The 13062-nt window shown below is 37.0% G+C and overlaps 1 protein-coding gene and 1 non-coding gene across 12 annotated transcripts in view; one reads left to right on the top strand and one right to left on the bottom strand.

The window, feature by feature from the left end:
• The window catches only part of STAG1 (stromal antigen 1), a 393923-nt gene that overhangs the window by 163045 nt on the left and 217816 nt on the right, over nt 1-13062 (top strand). The window lies entirely within an intron of this gene.
• Nucleotides 12057-12159, bottom strand: LOC112661241 (U6 spliceosomal RNA). The gene has a single exon (XR_003137547.1). It is a non-coding gene; the product is annotated as a U6 spliceosomal RNA (small nuclear RNA).

The raw sequence follows: 13062 nt of genomic DNA, 5'->3' as shown, positions 1-13062 counted from the left end.
TGTTTTTGGTATTGCTGAAGTGATTGGAAAGTACAAATTAAACTTAATTAGCCAAGAAAATTCCCAAAATGAAAAGTAATGAGAGGCCCACTCTAATAGTAGACTATCTCGTAAAGCTACAGATAATATTAATGTAAATCATTTATTCAACAACTGGCAGATGGATCAGTTGACCAAAAAAAGACCTAAGTATATATAGTAATTGTTAAAAATTATGTTCTGTCCTTTCTCTTCATAATTAACAGTTGATTAACAATTTGGAAAAAGATCTGTTGCATCATACAATATACCAAAGTCTAGATGTAGCAAAGAATTAAATAATAAAAAATAATATAATAAAATAATTAGAAAGCATTATAGATGGAATATTGTTGGATTTGAGAATTATAAAATTATAAAAGCATATTTAAATATTTTCCTTCTTTCAATACCATTAATATTTCACCCTTTTACCATTATAAAATATTTCCTGTTTAGTGCTTCTGAACTTCAATGTTAATTTGATGTTAATATTGCCATTTTAGCATTTCTTTTTATCTTTTGATCTACGTCTTTATTTTTATAAATTAAATTTTATTTTTATATAAGCAATACATGCACATGATTTTTTTTTTTAAATCAAATGGTATAGTGACCAAAACAGCAGTCCCCTATTTTTTTCCCCACCCCCCGTCTTGCTTCTTAGAGTAGTTTCATTTTTTTTTCTGTTATTTACTCTACGTAATTTTTTGACAGGATTATGGTAATAGAACAGGATGATACATTTAAAGGCTTAGTAAGATATATGTGAAATAGAGATTGGGAGATAATCCCCTAAAAACTTTAGGAGCCAGTGGTTATATTACTAAAGTATCTGGCCATTCTGTTTTCTGGGACATGTCATCAAAATAGTGAAATAAGAGAGTACCTGGGTCGCTCAGTGGTTGAGTGTCTGCCTTTGGCTCAGATCATGATCCCAGGGTCCTGGGATTAAGTCTCCATACAGGGAGCCTGCTTCTCCCTCTGCCTATGTCTCTGCCCTTCTCTTTGTCTCTCTCTCATGAATAAATGAATAAAATCTTTTTAAACAGATAGTGAAGTAAGATGATGTTTTGTGTAATGTAAAGATGGTGAAGGTGTCTGAGGATTGTTGTGGTGGACAGACATAAGTGTGGCCCCTCAGAAATTGTTCCTGGTATTCATGTTCTTGACTCCTTCCTTGTGTGAGACCTGTGGCTTACTTCTAACCATCAGTTATAGCCACCATGATGGGGGGGGGGGGGCAATTCTGTGATTACATTATATTATGTGAGATGTTATTTTATTAGCACATTTGCTCTAGGGACTTTTCCTTGTTGGTTTAACAAAGTAAGTGATGTTGGGGAACCCCATGTGGCAAGGAACTGTTCATATCTTCTTGGGCTGGAGAGTTCTTTCCAGCCACTTCCAACAGAAGGTCCGGGACCTCAGTTTTACAACCAGTCACAAGGAAATAAATTCTTCCAACAATATAAGTGAGCTTGAAAGTGGATTCTTTTCACATTTGAGTCTCCAAATAAGAATATAGAACAGTAAACACATTGATTGCAGTCATGTGAGACCCTAAACAGATTTAGGTGAGGTGTGTCTAGATTCCTGACTCCAGGGATCCCTGGGTGGCTCAGCGGTTTAGCACCTGCCTTCGGCCCAGGGCATGATCCTGGAGTCCTGGGATCGAGTCCCACATTGGGCTTCCTGCATATGGAGTCTGCTTCTCCTTCTGCCTGTGCCTCTGCCTCTCTTTCTCTCTGTGTGTCTCATGAATAAATAAAAAAAAATCTTAAAAAAAATAGATTCCTGACTCACAGAAATTGTGAGAGAATAGATGGCCAAGACAGCTATATTATGGCAGAGAGCAGGAGTATTAACAGTGCAGAAGCAACAGTGGGAAGGTATCCTTCTTCTATTCTAGGCAATAATGTCTTACTTTAAGAGATGATTTTTAATTGTAGAAAAAGGCATTAGCTTGGTCAGTAGTTGCATATCAAGTGCTAGGCGTTGCAATTAAGTTGCAAGTCACCATCTGATTAAGTTTGTGATAATCCATGGTTCTCTAGGATCGATCTGTTATGTATACCAAACTGTTGAGTTTAACTGGGATGTAATAGTTTTCACCACCTCTGCTTCTTTGAAGTCTGATTAAACTCTGCACTTACTCCAGGGATATAACATTGCTTCTAGTTTATTGTTTTTGATAAGGAGAGGAAGTTCCATGAACTTTAGACATCCCTGCCATTATGCCCCTTTACCTCAGGGGTCAGAAAGTCCACATGGGGTTCTTCCAGTTGTCAGGTATGTCTGTCCCAAGTGTATATTTAGAAACCAAGGAAATAACCACAGAGGGGTCCCTCAACTATTTATGTTCACTATCCGTCAGACTTGATTTATAACTCCATATATCACCTGACCACAGTTAAGTCTCTAATTTAACTGGTGGACTACAGTAGCATTTTGAATCCCTAGGAATTAAGATCAGTTCAGAGAGAGTGTCTATTTATACATGAAATGTTTAGATATTTCCTTTTCACAGTGCATCATACCTCTAATTAATGGCTACAAATTGAGGAAGGAGTAGAGGGTGTATAGTGTGTGCTTGTAATAGTTATGCAAGGTTTTTCTTCAAGAGACCTACCTTTTTTTTTTTTTTTTTTAAGATTTTATTTATTTATTCATGGGAGACACACAGAGAGGCAGAGACATAGGCAGAGGGAGGAGAAGCAGGCTCCATGTAGGAACCTGATGGGGGACTCGATCCCAGGACTCCAGGATCATGCCCTGAGCTGAAGGCAGAGGCTCAACCACTGAGTTACCCAGGTGTCCCTTCTTCAAGGGACCTACCTTGTTTCCATATCATTTGATGTTCTTTGGGTCTGTAAACTAACTCAGGATTGGCAGCAAGTGAAGGCTATAACTCTCCAATGTGTTGGTTGATTTGTTAGATTTCTGGCTACCAGATCCAGAATTTTTTCTGTTGCATAAATCAAATAATGTTATGGTAGGCTTTGTCCTCTATTGTTTCTAGGAGTACTCTATTGCCAAAGATCTCTCTATAGGGCAAGACCTTCTGATTACCGGTAGATCCCTGCTGCCTTTAACAGATAATGTTCCTACCTTATCTTTCATGATTAAATATGGCCACTTGAGTTGTGTTACCTTGGATGCCATCTTGTCCATTGAAACCTCGGAGGTTTTCTTAATGGCCACATACCTTATATTGGGCTTACATAGGAGACTAACCACAGACCTTCATAAGGATGTAGATTCTCCCTTTACCAGTGTGGTTCTCATTGCCTTCTGGTCCCTCTTATGCAAGACATTTGAGGAGTAGGGATATGAAGTTCTTACCTGATAAATCCAGTCCCATATTCCTAAATCCCTAAATCATTAGGATTCTTTACTCCATCCATATCAATGCCAGGGAAGCTCTGTTTTCTTAACCTTTAAATGCAACTCTTAGCTCACCAACCAGATAAGAAATTACAGTAATTTCTAGCTATATGAACTGACACGTTAAATCTGGATTCTCCAGTAAGTATGCTTATATCCATTAGTTTGCCCTGAGGTAGAATTCTATTTCGTCCTCCTTAGTTAGATACTTTTAGAATCCACTCCCACATGTGGCCCTCAGGGTTCTGTTGGGTATGAAAGCTCTTCACTGTTGGGACATTTTGAGTACTTGTCTCCCTGTCAAATGTTGAGATTTGACTGTAGTTATGGATCTAGTGGTAACAGAGCAGGTTGTGGGTCCTAAAAATGAGCATTCCTTTTCAGGGTATCTGCCCATGTAAGATTATCAGAGATTTTTCAAGACAGGGAAGGCTAGCTAGTATTCTCAGATACTGGAAAGCAAGCTACTTTCACTAATATTGGAGGCTCCCAATTATGAGTGGGGTTTTTGGGAGGGGGGAATATGGACAGGGTCAAAATTGTTAAGTTCCATGTAGGATAAACCAGGTATCTCTGTTCCTAGCTTCAGAATCCCATTCTTTTCCTGTTCCACTTCCTAATTTTCAAATGAAATACTTGATGAGACTGAATTAAACTGTTGTTGTAACTCAGCAACCTACACAATTGAATTTTTGCCTTGATTGTCAGCAGTATCATTCCCACACCTACAAGAAAGAAGATAATTCTTCTTGGGGAATGTTGGAAGTTATCTGGTTCTCTCATTGTGACTTAAGCTGAGAAATTGTGGACTGAGCTTGTCATTTTCTAAGTGCTCAAGTATATACAAAAGGATTTATACTATACTACTGTCCTTACAGTTATCATTACTGCCGTAATGGCAAATAGAGTAGCCACTTAAGCTTTCAAAGAATGTGCTTGATTTAATGCTTCATCATAGTGTGCCACAGGTGATAACTTGATTGGTTTTCTGAAACTATTCCATGTAATAGATTACTAGTATCCCTTTTCTTTGATGAGGAGCTCTGCCCTGTGCTTAATCCCAAGAGCATGACCAAACCATTTCCCAAATCTAATCTTTACTGGTTTATCTTCTGGAACCACTCCTGGGACCAATTTTGAACCAATGGATTTAATCCAGAGTCAGAAACCACACAGTTATTTGATTTGGTAAAATCACATATAATTAATAAATTATGATAAAGGAATAACTATAAAGATGTAAAGATAACACTAAAGAGACTCTCTAGTTGAAAGAGATTTCTCAAGGGAAGGGAGACTTGAATGTGGGGATTCTCTTCCCCAGGCTTGGGTTTGGACCTTGTTGGAGAAAGTGAATTTGCAGCCTGTTGAATGGCAGAGAGGTTCACTGGATTGTCTTAGCCAGAGCTGGTTCACATTTGCTAGGCAGCAGGAAACAAATTCTGAGATCTAGTTCTGTTGCCAGTGGTAGACAGAGGAAGATGAGGCACTGCTGCCAGATGAGAATTGGAGCATGCCAGTGTCTGTGTTAGGAGGGTTGCATCAAGAGGGTAACCACCAGTCCCAGGCTGTAGCACAAGAATGCCAAAGAACTGCACACTCTTCCTCTCCCTCTCCCTCTGCTTCTTTTCCTGCCCTCTCTCTTTCAAATAAATAAATCTTAAAAAAAAAAAAAAAGAAATGCACACTCTTAGCATGAGGATGAGATAAACTACTACTGATCGACTGTGCAGCAAGAGTGAAAAACACAGGGATCGCTGGGTGGCGCAGCGGTTTGGCGCCTGCCTTTGGCCCGGGGCGCGATCGTGGAGACCCAGGATCGAATCCCACGTCGGGCTCCCGGTGCATGGAGCCTGCTTCTCCCTCTGCCTGTGTCTCTGCCTCTCTCTCTCTCTCTCTCTCTCTCTCTCTCTCTGTGTGTGTGTGTGTGTGACTATCATAAATAAATAAAAATTAAAAAAAAGTGAAAAAAACAAAAATCTAACATATCAAAACTAGGAAGAGAAGTCCCTTTTCCTCTTTGAGTGTCCTTCCAGAGCTCTGTGCTAATAAAGCTTAACTTAGTGTTTACTGTGAAGGAGGGGCACTTGTAAAGTCTAGTCCATTATTATAGAGCAGATACTGGTAGGGTACTTTTGGTGCTGAGGCACAATAAATTGGTAATTGATGTGCAGAGGTTTTCCTCAAATGTCTGGTGTTGGCAGCTATATGCTTATCTTAAGAGAGAGACATTGAATGCAGATGAGTGATTTGTATATGGAAGTAGAGTTTGTATATGTTGGGTTTAATTATTGGTCCTGATATTTATAAGATTTTCTCTTTTTCCTTGGAATTCATGAATTTTATCTAGCTGTAGTTATATATATCATTTCCCATTAATTCTGGCAGGAAGAAAGTAAGTCATGTTTATATTCAGATTTAAGTCTTTTATTGATCAGGTAGATTTTCCTCTTAGAATGATCAGCTTCATTGTGTTTTTTCCTTCTTGTTCCTTGTTAAACACTTTTATATATGTTAGATCTCCTATATACACATCTGCCAAGTATTATACCCCTTTCCTTATGAATTCATTTTTATATTTTTCTTTTATATTGAGATTTATTTCCCCCACTGAACTTCTAGGACGTTAAATTCATTTTCCATAGTGATTATTCTTTCATAGAACCGATGAGTGGGCAGCCCCGGTGACGCAACGGTTTAGCGCCGCCTGCAGCCCGGGGTGTGATCCTGGAGACCCTGGATCAAGTCCCCCGTCAGGCTCCCTGCATGGAGCCTGCTTCTCCCTCTGCCTGTGTCTCTGCCTCTCTCTCTGTGTCTCTATGAATAAATAAATAAAAATCTTAAAAAAAAAAAAAAAAAAAAAGAACCAGTGAGTATAGGAGTCAGCTCAACTTATCCTAGTGGTCCCCCTGCAGTTTCTCTGAGGCCAAGAATTTATGGTGGGTCTTCCTTGGACCACATGCCTCAGGGCTTCTACCTACCCTAAAGAAGATTAAGTAATCTCTGAAGGGTCCAGTTTTTGAAGGAAGAAATAGCAGTCTTTCCAGGGTTGGTTGGTTGTTTTTGGTCTGGTATCTACTCATCTCATGCTTAGCTCAGAAAAGTACTTAATTTTCTATTTCTTTTCTCTACCAACCCCTACAAGAATCCATAGCCTTGCTTGCATCCTGCAGGCTTTGCTGCCTTGCCTGCCCTAGCAGTTGTTTTGTCCTGAATGAAAGTGTGATGGCCAGTATATAAAAAATTCATATTCAGGTCATCATTTGCCAGAATCCCTCAGATGAGAGCTTCTGCAAGATAAATATCACATGTTATGAACTGGAGAGAAATATTATAAAAGCTTGACGTTAAGAGAAATGATATTTAAAAGTTTCATTTTAATTTTTCTGTACCATTTTATTTAGGCATCACCATTACAGTACTCAGGCTTATATACTTGCTGGTAGTCTTTCAGTTTCAAAAAGCAGATGATAAAAAACTAGTACCAAGTGAAAGTATTAAATATGCTGTGTATGCGACATTGTGTTTGTCTGAAAAAGCATTGAAGTGATACTGTAATCTGTGATTCCATTCCTAACTATGGAATAAAATCTACCCTGTTACTTGAAGGTCACTTCATTTGTCTGAGATTAAAAACAAATTTCTCTGAATTTATGCAATAATGCAGTTGAGTAAAAGGGCAGTCATGGGTTCACATTGGCCAGAAACTGCAGTTAGTCAGTATAGTAGGAATAAGAGTAACAATGAAAGAAATAGCATTACATGTGTAAGATTAGTTTTTTCCCTTGAAGTATTAACTTAAAAAAAAAGTCAACAACAGGGGAAAAACCCGTCTTTGGAGAGCTCTAAAAACCAAGAACAATTTACCTTATACCTGAGGGTAAAATAACAGTTTAGTCTCATGGAGTAATAAAGAACTCTCAGTCTACCTGTGGAGTATTTACATTCACAGAAAACATGTATATGATATTGCTATAAGCTACACTGAAAAAAATAATCTAAATATTAATTATTAAATAATCATTCTCAGTTTGAAAGAGGAAAGGCCCTTGATTTAAGATTTCTAGTTAGTTGGGATTCCTGGGTGGCTCAGCAGTTTAGCGCCTGCCTTTGGCCCAGGGCGTGATCCTGGAGTCCCAGGGTCAAGTCCCACGTCAGGCTCCCTGCATGGAGCCTGCTTCTCCCTCTGCCTATGTCTCTGCCTCTCTCTCTCTCTCTGTCTATCATGAATAAATAAATAAAATATTAAAAAAAACTGGTGTGTAGCATGTGTACTATTTAAAAAAAAAAGATTTCTAGTTAGGGTCATTAGTTTACAATGTAATGTAGCATGTTATCTTTGCCATCTGCTTGTCTTCCTCTGAAGCAAATGAATCTCCTCTTAAGTAACACTATAGAATACTGATTCTCTGTGTCCTTGTCTGCTTAACCAAGGTCTTATCAAATGGCCTGCTGAAAGAAGCATATTTATCTACTACAGTTTGAATAATAAGCACTCATGTACTGTGTAGAGATCCGGATTGAATTGATTGAGCTTTCTTTTAGGTTTAGCTTATAAAATGCTTAGAAGATTTAAAACTCATTTTTAACTGTAACATTGACTGTTCTGTGCCACATATTTGTATTTTCTCTTTGAACTTTGACCTTTTATTGTTTTCACTTTAGTTTTTCCCAATTTTTAAAATGTTATTTTTCTAACTACCTCAAATTTTTATTATACTCTCCTTTATTATAATATGATAAAATCGTTATAGCAAATGCAATGATTTTTCTTTCTTTACTCTAAACTGTGATTCAAATGCTACATATGGTTTTCTTGTTGAGAACTTATGGCTAAGTTCTTAGAGATTTTCTTTGTAGGTAAGGCTTAGATGTAAATGTTTTGGAATGAATTGAGGGCAAACCTATCAGTGTCACAGTTTGAATTTTTTCACACCTTTTCCCTTTTATATTACTATAAATGTATATGTAAAATATTTTAAATGTAGAATCATATTATGCATATTCCTTTTGTTACTTACTCATAAAAACCTTTTATCAGTGCTAAAATAGATATAGCTCATTTGTATTAATAGTTGTATTTCATTTAACTGTATATATCATAATTAAGCAAAACATTCATTTGCAGTCATTTAGATTACTTAGCCTTTTTGCTCCAGTAAACAGTACTATAATATCATGCAGGTGAGTATTTTTTCTATGAAGGAAGAAACCTATATATAAATAGTTGTAGCCAGAGGGACAGCTTTTGGCAGACATGACTGGCCACCTAAGAAAATTTATTTTTCCCTTCTCATAGTAGAGAAAGTCCAAGGAGGGTACTGGCAAATGGAGACTCCATGTTTCTACTTCCCTTGCATTGAGATGTTGCTAGTTAACAAGTTCATGCCAATGAAGTATGTTACCCAAAGTGATATGTATGATTCCCAAGCTTGGATTGTAAAAATCTACTATGCTTTTCTGTGTGTTCTTCTTCCATCAGCTGGATATTGATTTTTCAGGGTCAACCGTAGAAGCTTCTTATAGAGGATCATAGAGCTTCCGTCAACTTAGGTCCCACAATGATTGTGTGACTATAACTTGTAATTTAGATATTGAGAAGCTGTGATATTCTCTTTGACAGACTGTAGGTATGTTATCATAAGTGTTCTTTGTGGGAGTGCCTGATTGGCTTAGTTAATACAGCATGCAGATCTTGATCTTGGGGTTATAAATTTGAGCCCTACATTGGGTGTAGAGATTAAAGAAACAAGAAGTGTTTTTACTGCTAATCTTGCAATTATACTGCACTTATCTTTCCCTACTACTTAAATAAGGACCGCTCATATTGAAATGTAATATGAGTTTCTTAAGGTGAAAGTTTAAATCATTGAATTAGACCTTTCTTTTGTAAGTATTTAAAGCTATATACCTCTCTCTAAACACTGTTTTAGCTATATACTACACATTTTGATGTGTTTTCATGATGTGTTCTTCATGATGAATTTATCACCTTAGTATAAAATGTTTTTTTATATTTGATACTCCTTCTCTTGATTTCTACTTTTGTCTGATACAAACCTAGTCATAAACAGTTTTATTATAGTTGAAGTTTGCAAGTAACATTTTTTCATTCTTCTAGTACAGCCTATCTGTTCTCTTGTATTTAAAAGTGTGTCTCTTGTAGATATCATGTAATTGGGTCTTTTTTCCAGTCTGAATGGTCATTCAGGAGGAATGTTTAGTCCATTTATTTGGCTTTGTTTAGTTTCCTTAGTCTGAAAAGTTTTTATTTTGCTTTTATTTGAAAGAGTTTTTTCTAGATTAAAAATTCTGCATTTTTCTTTCCCCCCACTTTTATTGAGATATAGTTGACATACTACATTCTGTAAGTTTAAAGTGTGTAACTTTCATTTGATATATTTATATATTGTTGAGTTTTGCTAATATTTTCTTGAGCAATTTGCATCTGTGTTTATCAAGGATATTAGTCTGTAATTTTCTTTTCTTTTGGCATTTTGGTCTTGTTTTGGCATCAGGGTAATGCTTGCCTCATAAAGTGAATTTGGTAAAGTTCCCTCCTCTTCTGTTAGAAAGGATTTGTATGTATTCTTTGAATGTTTGAATGTAGAATTCATCAGTGAAGCTGACTGTAATGTCGTTTGTTAGGAGGCTTTTGGTAACTTATTTAGTCCCCTTACTGGTAAGTGGTCTATTCAGGTTTTCCATTAGGTAATGATTGAGTCTTGGGAGGTTTTATTTTCTAAGAATTTATCCATTTCTTCTAAATTGTCCAGTTTGTTTGTATATAATTATTTATAGTAGTATCTTATGATCCTTTCTATTTTTGTGATATCAGTTTTAACATATTTCTGATTTTGAGTCATCTACATGAGTCTAATTTTGTCATCCTGTTTATCTTTTCAAAGAAGCAGCTTTTAGTTCCATTGACCTTTTCTATTATCCCTTTAGTTTCTATTTCACTTACTTGTACTCTCATCTTTGTTATTTTCTTTCTTCTACCTTTGGGCTGTAATTGTTCTTTTTTTTTTTTCCTAGTTTCTTTAGGTATAAAGTTGGTTGTTTAAGTTTTATATTGCTTCTTCATGTAAGCATTTATCACTGTGAGCTTCTGTCTTAGAACTGCTTTTGCTTCATCCCATAAATTTTGGTATATTAAATTTCCATTTTCCTGTGTCTCAAGGGAAGAAGAAAAGGAATAGAGAACTAAAAAGATAGCTAGAAAATAATTAACAAAATGGCATTAAGTACATACTTATCATTAATTAGTTTAAATATAAATGGACTAAATTTGTAAATCAGAAGACATGAGGTGGCTGAATGGATAACAAAAGAAGAGCCATCTACATGAGAGACTCACCCTAGATGTAAGGACTCATATGGCCTGAAAGGGTGGCAAAAGGTATCCCATTCGAATGGAAACTGGAGGAAACCTATACTTATCCCATCCAAATTGGATTTTAAAAACAAGGATTGTAAAAAAAATAAAAATAAAAAAAAACAAGGATTGTGTTACGAGACAAGAAATCGTGTTACAGAATGATAAAGGGGCCAATCCAATAAGAAGATAACATTTGTAAATATTTATGCACCCAACATAGTAGCAGCTAAATATGTAAAGAAAATATTAAGAGACCTAAAGGAGAAATGTACAGCAGTACAATAATGGCAGACTTTAATACTCTACTTACATCAATGCAGAGATCATTTATACAGAGTCAATAAGGAAACCTCAAATGACAGGTTAGACCAAATGGTCCTAACAGATATTTGCAGTACATTCCATCTAAAACAACAGAATACACATTCTTCTCAAGTTCACATGGAACTGTGTTCCAATATAGATCTTTTGTTAGGCTGGAAAACAAGTCTTAATGAGGGTCAGAGTCACAGCAAACATATTTATTTTACCTCCACAATAGTATGAAACTAGAAATTAATTACACGAAGAAAACTGAAAAATCCATAAATCTGTGGAGATTAAACAACATGCTATTTAACAATCAAAAGAAATCAAAAGAGAAATAGAAAAATAATTTGATCCATGATTTTTTAAAATCAGCTTCCTACATTTTCTTCTTCTCATTTCTCTTTGGGACTTCAATGATGTGTATGTTATTTCTTTTGTTGGTATGCCATAATTCCCATAAGCTTTCTTCATTTCTTTTCGCTCTTCTTTTTCCTCCTGTATTTAGATAATTTCATTTGATCTGAATACTAGTTTACTGATTCTCCTTTCAGCTTATTCAAATTCATTGTTGAAACTCTTATTTAATTCTTCATTATAGTCATTGTATTGTTCAGCTCCAAAACTTCTGTTGTTCTTTCTTATGTTTTCTTTCTCTGTTGGACTTCTCATTTTGTTGTTTTTTTCTGAGGTATTTTTTTCTGATATCTTTTTTTTTTTAATTTTTTTTTAATTTATTTATGATAGTCATACAGAGAGAGAGGGAGAGAGAGGCAGAGACATAGGCAGAGGGAGAAGCAGGCTCCATGCACTGGGAGCCTGACGTGGGATTCGATCCTGGGTCTCCAGGATCGCACCCTGGGTCAAAGGCAGGCACCAAACCGCTGTGCCACCCAGGGATCCCCTGATATCTTTGTTTATCTGTGTTCTCTTATAGCTCTCTTGAGTAGCTGCATAATTTTTTTTTAATATGGAATGCTTAATGAGTTTGCATGTCATCCTTGCATAAGGGCCATGCTAATCTTCTCTGTATAATTTCAGTTTTAATATATTTGCTGCAGAAGCAAGCACAAAAAACTATTTTGAATTTTATGTCCAGCAGTTTCTGGATCTGCATTTCTTTGGGCCAGTTACTGAAGGTGAACTGTATTCCTTTTGTGGAGACATAGTTCCTTGATTCTTCATAATCCTGAAGTTGTGTTTTCATCTCAGTGCATGAAGAATCAGTTACATCTCCCAAACTCATAGACTGACTTCCATAAGAGAAACCTTTCACCTGTGTGTGAGGGCACACTTTTAATTATGCAGTGACCCTTGGTCTGCTGGGGTAAGGTGAGAAATGTGGCTTGTGGTGGCACTGGGTCCAGGAAGGTGTGGTATCTTTTTGGCTCAGGCTACCAGTTTCCACTGGGTGGTCTTTAGTGAGGACTGTGGAAGATCTGCACTGGCTAAAAGGGCTGTTTTGGTCCTTAGAAATACCTACAGGTTTGGTAGCTAGGGACCAAGGAAGACATTGGTGGTGGCCAGAATCAGTGGTGTGCACACACTCAACTGTGATTGGAGCTTGAGTTCGGGGGTGGGGGTCGGGGGTCGGTATGTAATCACACAGCCTGGAGGAGCTAGGTATGGGTAGGCAAAGTGGTACTAGACAGTGACAGAAGGTGGGGCCTGATCTGGGCCTACCAGCAGCTGCAGTATTTCTTGACTTCTGGTACACTTAACAGTGGCTGCATATTTCCTTAGCCTTGTTGCATGCATGCATGCTGCATTGGAGGCCAGTGATAAGTGTTAGGTCAGTGGTGCACAGTTAGAGAGGGCCTACTTCTGTGTGGGCAACAGTGTTCATTGATGAGGGAGTGGTGTTAGGCTGGTGTCTCATACTCACCTAGCTGTAGAATCTCAAGTTGGCTGCTTATGCAGCTCCTTGCCTCCCTCCTGTGGGAGTGTAAAAGGGACTGGTGTCTTATGCG

Source organism: Canis lupus, chromosome 23, assembly GCF_003254725.2.
Source record: "Canis lupus dingo isolate Sandy chromosome 23, ASM325472v2, whole genome shotgun sequence".
NCBI classification, from domain to species: Eukaryota; Metazoa; Chordata; class Mammalia; order Carnivora; family Canidae; genus Canis; species Canis lupus.
Note: the sequence above shows the minus strand (reverse complement) of the source record. Positions and strands in the feature narration are given on the sequence as shown.